At 43.5% G+C, this 9,057-nt stretch overlaps 1 protein-coding gene across 1 annotated transcript in view; it reads right to left on the bottom strand.

The window, feature by feature from the left end:
• Positions 1-8,856, bottom strand: part of LOC122804745 (ciliogenesis associated TTC17 interacting protein) — a 2,188,718-nt gene extending 2,179,862 nt beyond the window's left edge. Inside the window, exon 1 of the mRNA XM_044074809.1 lies at positions 8,554-8,856. The gene's annotated coding sequence lies outside the window, so the exon portion shown is untranslated. The remainder of the gene's footprint in view (positions 1-8,553) is intronic.
• Positions 8,857-9,057: the final 201 nt, after the last annotated feature.

The raw sequence follows: 9,057 nt of genomic DNA on the forward strand, positions 1-9,057 counted from the left end.
TTTGAAGTTCAACATTTAACACTTTTCTTACATTTAAGAGGACAAGCCTGTAGATTATATTCATATTTACAATGACATAGAATTATCTACAACATTTTATCTAGCTAGGCTGGCAGCCTTTACATATCTTCCCCCCAGGAAACTCAATCTAGTTTTTCAAGTGACCCTTATGAAATGTTGCTTGAGAGGGTTAGGTCTAACTGAGCATACCTTACCCCATTCCCTGTCTTGAGAGCCCATCTGTGTTGGTGTTGCTAACCTCACTGCGGTGCTGCCCTGACATATCATATGCTTGCAATCCTAGGCTCCATCTTAGCAAATGGGCATTTTGCTGGCTGGCTCGGTGTAACCATGTTACAGGATTGTGATCTGTAACTACAGTGAATTTTCTTCCATACAGATAAGGCTGAAGTTTCTGCAGTGCCCACACTATGGCTAGACATTCCTTTTCTACAGCTGCATAGCAGTCCTACCTGGGTTGGAGCCTATGACAGATAAACCACTGGGTGCTCTTCTCCCTCTGAAGAAATCCGGCTAAGTATAGCCCCCACCCCATGATTCAAAGCATCCACCTGCACAACAAATATTTTACTGTAATCTAAACTAGCTAACACAGGGGGTCCTCCCAAAGCTTCTTTAAGCTTCTGGAATGCCTGCTCACATGGGGTCTATACGACCTTATCTGGACTGTTTTCCCTTGTCAGGTCTGTCAGGGGAGCAGCTATGGTACTATAACTGGAGATGAACTTTCTGTAGTACCCTGCTGTCCTTAAGAATGCCCTCACCTGCTTTTTGGTAACAGGTGCAGGCCATGTCTGAATGGCTTCCACTCTGACAGGTTCTGGCTTGATCTTACCACTCCCCACTCTATGTCTCAGGTAGAAGACCTCTGTCATACCCACCTGACTTTTGCTCGGCTTAATGGTCAACCCTATCCTCTGTAGTCTGCCCAGCACCTCCCTGACATGTTGAAGGTGCTCTCGTCAGGAATGGCTGTAGATGGCAATATCTTCTAGGTAAGCAAGGGCAAACCCTCCTGCTCCTGCTAGGATATGATCTACTAGCCTCTGGAAAGTTGCTGCAGCATTTTTCCATCCCAAATGGCATCTTTGTGAGCTCATACAAGCCAAAAGGAGTCAGAAAGGCTGACCCTCTCTCTAGCACTGGGAGTCAAGGGCACCTGCCAGTAACCCTTGGTAAGATCAATGGTGGTAAGATACTTAGTCCCACCCAGCTGCTCTAGGGCCTCATCTGTCCTGGGCATGGGGTAAGCATCTGACTCTGTATGACTATTTAATTTCCTGTAGTCCACACAGAACCTGGTGCTGCCATCCTTCTTTGGCATCAGCACCACTGGGAAGGCCCAGGGACTGTTGGACTCTTGAATTACCCCCTAGTTCCAACATCTCCTGTATCTCCTCTCTCAGAGTCTGTTTGACTCTCTCAGGCACCCTCTAAGGGGCCTGCCTAATAGGCCTTTGGGGTCCTGTATCCACAAGGTGCTGCACCAGGTGGGTGCACCCTGGTTTCACAGTGAACATGTTCCCCAAACTCCTGTAACACTGCTCAGATTTCTTGAACCTGGGTAGGAGATAGCTGCTGGGACATTGCTACCCCTTCCACTGAGGTGTCAGTCCGAGCTTCACTGAGGATAACAGTCACCAGAGCTCCCCCAAACTCCTCCTGCAATCCACTGCAAATACTCAGCATAAGGGCCTTCCTATCATGGTACAACTTGTGCCCCTGCCTAGCAGTTCTACTACATAGTTAACATCACTTACCTTTCTTACCACGTTGTAGGGTCCCTCCCAGGCTGCTTGCAGCTTGTTGTGTCTGACAGGAAGGAGAACCATTACCTGCTGCCCTACAGCATACTCTCTAGCTTGAGCATTTCTGTCATACCAGACCTTTTTCTGCTGTTGGGCTTCTGCCAGGTTCTCCTGGGCCAAGCCTATGAGTTCCCTGAGCCTTATCCTGAGGTTTAGGATATATGTCACAACATACTCCTTGTGAGATTAACACTCACCTTCTTACTCATCTCGAATTAAATCTAGAGGTCCCCTCACCCTATGCCCATACAGCAACTCAAATGGTGAAAACCACTTTGATTCCTGGGGACTCTCTCTATAGGCAAACAGATTAAACTGATCTGCAAATGCCCATAGCATGGACTTAATTGTAGAGTTTAACCTATCAACAAGACCGTTAGTCTGGGGATGGTAGGGGGTGGTCTTCAGGTGCTTTACCCACAGTACTTCCACAGACAGGCCAGCAGGTCTGACATGAAATTGGCACCTCTGTCAGTCAGTATTTCTGTGGGAAACCTACCCTGCTGAAAATCTCTAACAAAACATTTGCCACCTTCTCTGCCTCAATGGAGGACAAAGCCACTGCCTCAGGGTATCTTGTAGCATATCTACTACCAATAGGATTTACTTTTCCCCGTGGAACTTGGGGTACTCAGAGGCCCCACAATATCCATAGCTACCCTCTAAAATTGCTCCTCAATCACAGGAAAAGGCATCAAAGGAGCTCTCACCTTGTCTCCTGTCTTTCCTACCCTTTGGCACTGCTCACAGGTCCTGCAGTACCCTGTTACATCTCTGGAAATTCTAGGCCAATAGAAGTTCTGCATAATACATATCTTTGTATGTTTTATGCCCATATGGCCAGCTAAGGGAATGTCATGGGCTATGGCTAGAAGTGCTAGATGGTAGGCTCTAGGTACAACCAACTGCTGTATTCTCTCACCTTCTAGCCCTCCCTCAAGGGCCCACTCTCTATACAATAACCCTTTGTCCCAGTATACAAATCCCCCCTTCCCTTGAGAATTAGGTACCTCACTAGCTACCTGCCTCAGGCTTTGCAATGTAGGGTCTGAGAGCTGAGCCTGTCTCAACTCTCTCACTGTAATCCCTCCCAGCTCCCCTTCCACAGGAAGTCTGTCATCCTCTGACAGCGGTGCCTCACTGTCAGCCTGGGTACTACTACTCACCTCTACCTTTGCAGTCACTCTGTCCAAGGGAACATCAGTACCCACAAGCAGCTGTGGCTCACCTTCATTCTCACTGCTACAGAGTAGCTCCCTCCCTGAAGTAACCACCTCACCAGTCCTGGCTGCAAGTATGCGGTCTGTCTGGGTTTCCCCCAGGCTACCAGACCTACATGCTTGTCTCGATGCCTGACGCTGTGTAACTGCATTAACACATACTGCCTCATCACAATCCTTCCCTATCAGGACATCTGCAGGATGGTAGTTTGGTACCCATTGTTGCAAGACAACAGACAATCTATTATTGGCATTTTCTCGTTCCCACTTACTGGCTCCCTCACCTTTTGTTCCCCACCATGTCTCCGTGGACATCTATTTTTATTTTATTTATTTTACATTTGTTTACCGGGAAAGTCCGTCTGGACACAGGTCCTTTTTCAGCGGAGGCCCGGGGAAAAAAGCTCCACATAATAAATACATAATACATAACATAATATTTACATAACATCATAAATCCAGATGCAATATTACATAGTATAGCACATAAAAATGAGGTAGAAATGTAATAGTACATGGAAAAAATGAACAATCATAGTACATGCTGTCTGGTAGGTTATGCAATTAGTATAAAGTAGAAGTGAAGAACAATTGGAATAGTACTGAAGTATATAGAATAGTGGGACTAGGTTGTCTGTTAGTCTGTGGATGTTCTACATCCTCTAACTCTAGGGACATTGAGTTTTCCTATCTGGTTCTTTGTTGTTGGTATCAAAAAGTTGGTCAGGATTTTTTGGTAAAGGGAGTAGTGTCTATGAGATTAGGAGAGGTTGTTGATTTAATGTTTATCCTGGGGAGTTACAGGAGCATAGCCAGATATTCATAAGGTGAACCTTGAGGGATTTTTAAATTGAATGGTGGAGGTAATGGAGGTAAGGTAGTAGGGTAGGTTATTCCAAGCTTTTGAGATGGAATGGCCAAAGACAGCTTTCCCAGGTTCATTATTATGTTTGATGACTTATAGGTGGTTTTGGGTTGTTGATCTTAGAGTTCTTTTTATAGAATATGGTATAACTAGTTTTTGGAGTGCTGGGATTTTAGTTGGATGGTAGAATAGTTTATGCACTAGTATTAACTGGTTGACTTTTAGTTGGTGAGGCAGTTCTAGCCAGTTTAGCCGTTTCAGTGCTATACACAGTGGTGGGTCCTATAAGGGGTTTCTGTAGCAAATCTAGCAATTTTATTGTAACAAGATTCTAGCTTGTTTACATTGGTCTTGCGAAGGTTTGTCAGTATTGGGGCAGCATAGAGGAGGGCAGACAGTAAATGTGTCCTAGCAATGGTAGCGTTAGTTTTCTTGATGAGATATGATTTGTTCTGATAGAGGAGTCCAAGTTTTTTTATGTACTTTTTAAATAGACTGGGCTACATAAATATCAAATCTGAAGTTATTGTCTATTTCTACCCCTAAGAGTTTGGCATGGGATTTGGGGGTGATCTTGGTATTATTCATGGAGGTTATGGTAAAGTGATCAGATGGAGGGGATTTCCCTGGTCCAAACATAAGAAGTTTTTGTTTTATTTGGATTTAAGATAAGCTGTGAGATACTTGATCCATGTTTCTGCAAGGGAGAAGCATTCTTGGGTTAGTGTATGGAGGTCATGATGTGTACGGGCTGCACATATAAGGGTGGTGTTGTCTGCATGTTGAACGACTGAGGCATTGGGTGTGGTGGTGGAGAGTTGGTTAGTAAATAGAGAGAAGAGTAATGGACCCAGTACCGAGCCCGGAGGTACTCCTACGGATTCTGGTAGCAGGGGGATAGTTGATTTTGCCATAAAACTGCTAGTTGTCACCATGAGATATAGTTTTTAAACCATGAAATGGAGGGGGTGCTCATATTTAGGCTGGACAGAGTTTTGAGGAGTATATTGTGGGTGACCATATCAAAAGCTTTGGACAGGTCTAGAAAAATGGCTGACACTAGTTGGCCCATGTTTCTGTGATTATTGATTATGTTAGTAAAGGACATGAGAGCAGTAGTAGTGCTATGAAAGGGTCTAAATCTGTGTGCTACTATATGCCACATGGCCCCACTGGCTGCATTTAAAACATTTAACCCTAGGTCCTGGATATGTACCTGGACTAGTGGCTCCCTCTGCTACTGGCAAATTCTGTTGGGGCAGTCTGGGCTGCCAACCTTGGGTTCTTTTAGACCCATAAGCAGTACTGGGGGTCCCTTTCCTGTGCAGGGATGCCCTGCTTACTAGGTATAAGTCTCCCTTCTTCCCCAATTCATCTGAAGTAGCACATTGTCTATCAGCTAACCAGATCATCATGTCCTCAGGGAAAATGCTAAGGACTTGTTCCCTCACCAAAAGGTCTGCCAGCCCTTCAAAAGTGGTGACCTGACATCCACTCACCCACCTATGAAAATAAGTGCTCAGTTCAGCAACATATTCATACACACTTTCATCTGCCTTGCGTCTATGCTCACGAAACTTTTTCCTATAAGTTTTAGGTGTTAGCTTAAATAATTCTAACAGACAATTCTTAACAGCGGTATAATCAAAAAATTCATGATCAGAAAGTTTAGACAACACAGTTACAGCTTTACCATGGAGTAAGGGGGTCAGGAACCATACCCAGAGCCTTTGGTCAACATTGTACTGTTTACATCCCCTCTCAAACATATGAATGAAACTTATCAAAATGATTTTCCTCTGTAAACTGGGGAAGAAATTTACTGACCTTCTGTGCTTCTGGGATCCAGTTACTCCCTTCCCCATTACCTCCATAACTCTGTCGAACAGTCAGCATCTCCTTTTCATGCTGCCTCTGCCTGCCCTTCTCCTCAGCTTCAAGGTGTAGCAGTGTCTCATTCTCCTCAGCCTGTAGATGTCTCAGTCTCTCTGCTGCTTCTGTTTCCAAACGCCTGACCTCCAACTCAAGTCTCTTTATCTCCAGAGGGATATTTAAGTCCTCTGCAGAAAGGCTGAGCTGTCCATTCTCTGAATGTTGTACATCTCCACGGACAGTCTGATCACCCTCCTGGTTGCAGTTTTCTGATGCAGCTGTGATCAAAGCTGCAATCATGTCTGCCTTAGTCAGGTTTCCATGCACCAGTCCCTTAGCTTTGCACATCTCAGCCAACTGGCTCCTTGTCACCTTGCCATACTCTTCTGCTGACATGCTTGCCTGCTCTCCCTAACTAACTAAGCTAACAAAAGAAATAAAACAGTTGTGATCTGAACTCTGAATATTCACTGCATGGCTGATTTAGAGCACAAAAACACATTCAGAGATCACTGTACACAAGCTACAGGAATTCACTATCCACACCACTACAAGCCAATTGCCAACCAATTAATATGTGATGTGGATATCCCACCACTGCCAATCAATTAATAGGTGACACACGTCCACTGGTCCAGTAATCAAGGAGCCTCAATCCTCACCACTAACGGGCATCCACACTGGGAAGGATAACAATACACAAACAGTAAAGTACAATTTCCCATAAGAGCACACAGAGATCAGTCAGTCTGAGGCTGGTTTCTCCCTTTTTTTCCAGATCTCCAATAAGACTCCCCACTGGCACAGCTATAGGGTACAGATCTCAGCCGAGTAGTCAAGCCAAAACCTCCAGTGCCCTCTCTGTCCAACCAGTGCTTCATGTCCCTGCCCAAGTAGCTGACACAGACACACACACACACACACACACTTTGAGATTTGGATTATACACACACACACACACACACACACACACACACACACACACACACACACACACAAAGACACTCCTGGAGGAGGCTGGCACATGTTATCCAGCTATGCCTCCTCCTGCCAGGCTATCAGGTAGTAATCACTGCCACCAACTACTCTTATCAGCTACTATAAACGCCATTACCAAAGGGTGTCCAATTATACTGTGCAATATTATTATCCAAATAGTAAGTGGACGAACACCAAGGCTTATTTGGAGTGGATTTGTACAGTATCACTATATATGTGCTTTGTACTCTAGAGCTTAAATTGTTTCTACAGAAAACAGCCACAGTTGAAAGGTTTAAAATATTTAATAATAAACAATAAAAACACAGAACAAATCTTCTCAATTCAACACAGTGCTAGTCAAGAGTTCAGAAATCACAGGAAATGCTTAAAATAATGCTGTAGAATAGTCTGACATAAATAAAGAAAACAGCTAGACTAAATCTAAATTCCTATCTAACTCTAACAGCAATCACAGTTCTAAATAAACTTACATATAGAGCAACAACGGAGTACTGGTGAGTGGTCAGTTCTAAAGACAAATGCAAAATGCTATGTCTTTCTCTCGGAGATCCCTTAAATTGATAATACATCACTGCTGACTCACTTTAGATTATATTATTCTTCTCTGGTTCCCAGGCTAACAGAAACTCAAGAGTTTTAACATTTCTTTGATCTTGCACCTGGCAAGGAAACTACAGCAAAAAAGACATTATATATGTAAAATCTAGCAATTAACTATGGTCTCAAAACAATAGAAGGAATTCCTCAGTCCAGACATCACGTCTCCGAGCTTTGCGATCAAACAGTCATACAATGCTTGGCTTATCAGCTTTCATCCAACAGAGTGCACTGTGGTTACATTTTTGAAATTCAACATTTAACACAGTTTTTTTTACATTTAAGAGGACATGCCTATGGATTATATTCATATTTACAATGACATAGAATTATCTACAGAATTATATTTACCTAGGCTGGCAGCCTTCACATATCTTCACATATCTTAATAACAGCCTTTGGTAACTAGTTATATCATTCAAGCATGCATCATTTGCATATGACATCACAGCTACTTGGCCTGCCAGTCTCACAGGCCATGCCCACTTCGGTGCAGTCTGACCACATGGAGTACCATACCTCTCAACCTCCCATCTTCAAAATGAGGAACACTAACCATCATAATGTGGAACAAATGGGCAAAATGTGGAACGCTTACTATTTAATGATTTAATATGATTCCCTTCTATTTACAATGAATATCAGTTAAAAACATCCTATCACTGAATGTGTGACAGACCCTTTCAATGTGGAACTTTGAGGAACATGAACTTTTTAAGTACACTTGAGAGGTATGGGTACTATAATACAATAATGCCCATTTATATACATGAAGCCAGATTTTTCTGTCACTCCAAGTGCGCCAAAGAGCCTAAGATGTTTAACAATGCGACATATACTGAAAGGAGCCTTAAAGTATACAAACATGAGAACTGACTACCCCAAAGTATCAGAGGCTGTTTTAAGTGTAGAGTCACCCCATTCAGAATAGCTAATCCACACCCACTTCTGTGATCCACTAGCTATGATTTTAATAATAGCCTTTGGTAACTAGTTATAGTGTAATCCCCATAAGAACAACCCCATACAAATGGTGTGACAAGTATCTCCGGGTACCGGCATTTAAAGGTTCAGGGCTGGGGTTCTATATTACCTGGTGTAAATGTGGGATGGCACTGGTACTTAGTAACTTAGGGGCATTTTATTTGACTTTTGTTTTATGTCTCACCTTGTGTCAGATAAGTGTTTATCCGTCAGGTTCGTTACCAAGGCACCCGCTTAAAGGAAAACAAATTAAACGCTGATCTTAATTCAGTGCAAATAAAACTGTGCCGACACTTTAATCGCCAGTAATTATCTGTTATCCTCCGTATGTAGGTATCGAACCATGGAGAAATGCCTTGGCTACGAACTACGACCTCTCCTCGTGCCAGTCACCACCGCTGGTGTTACAAATCCTGCCGCAGCGCGAGGCCCCCCTAGACGCTAGACGTTTTCAACTAGCGAGGAGCTCGCTTCGTTCCGTTTCTATACCAACCGAAGTACGCGTTTAGTGCGCCTGCGCCCTCCTGTTTTTAAAGTGCCGGTTGGCGCTGCTAGTGCTACCTGTTTCTCGTCAAGTGGACATTCCCTATTTGGTTCTTTACATCTTCGAAAACATATTTTATAAACTCCATCTAACAACTGCATTATTTTATCCCTAAAATGTCCCAGTATTATGTGAAACAGCAAA

This window comes from Protopterus annectens, chromosome 6.part0 (genome assembly GCF_019279795.1).
Source record: "Protopterus annectens isolate FY-2018-M chromosome 6.part0, PAN1.0, whole genome shotgun sequence".
NCBI lineage: Eukaryota > Metazoa > Chordata > Ceratodontiformes > Protopteridae > Protopterus > Protopterus annectens.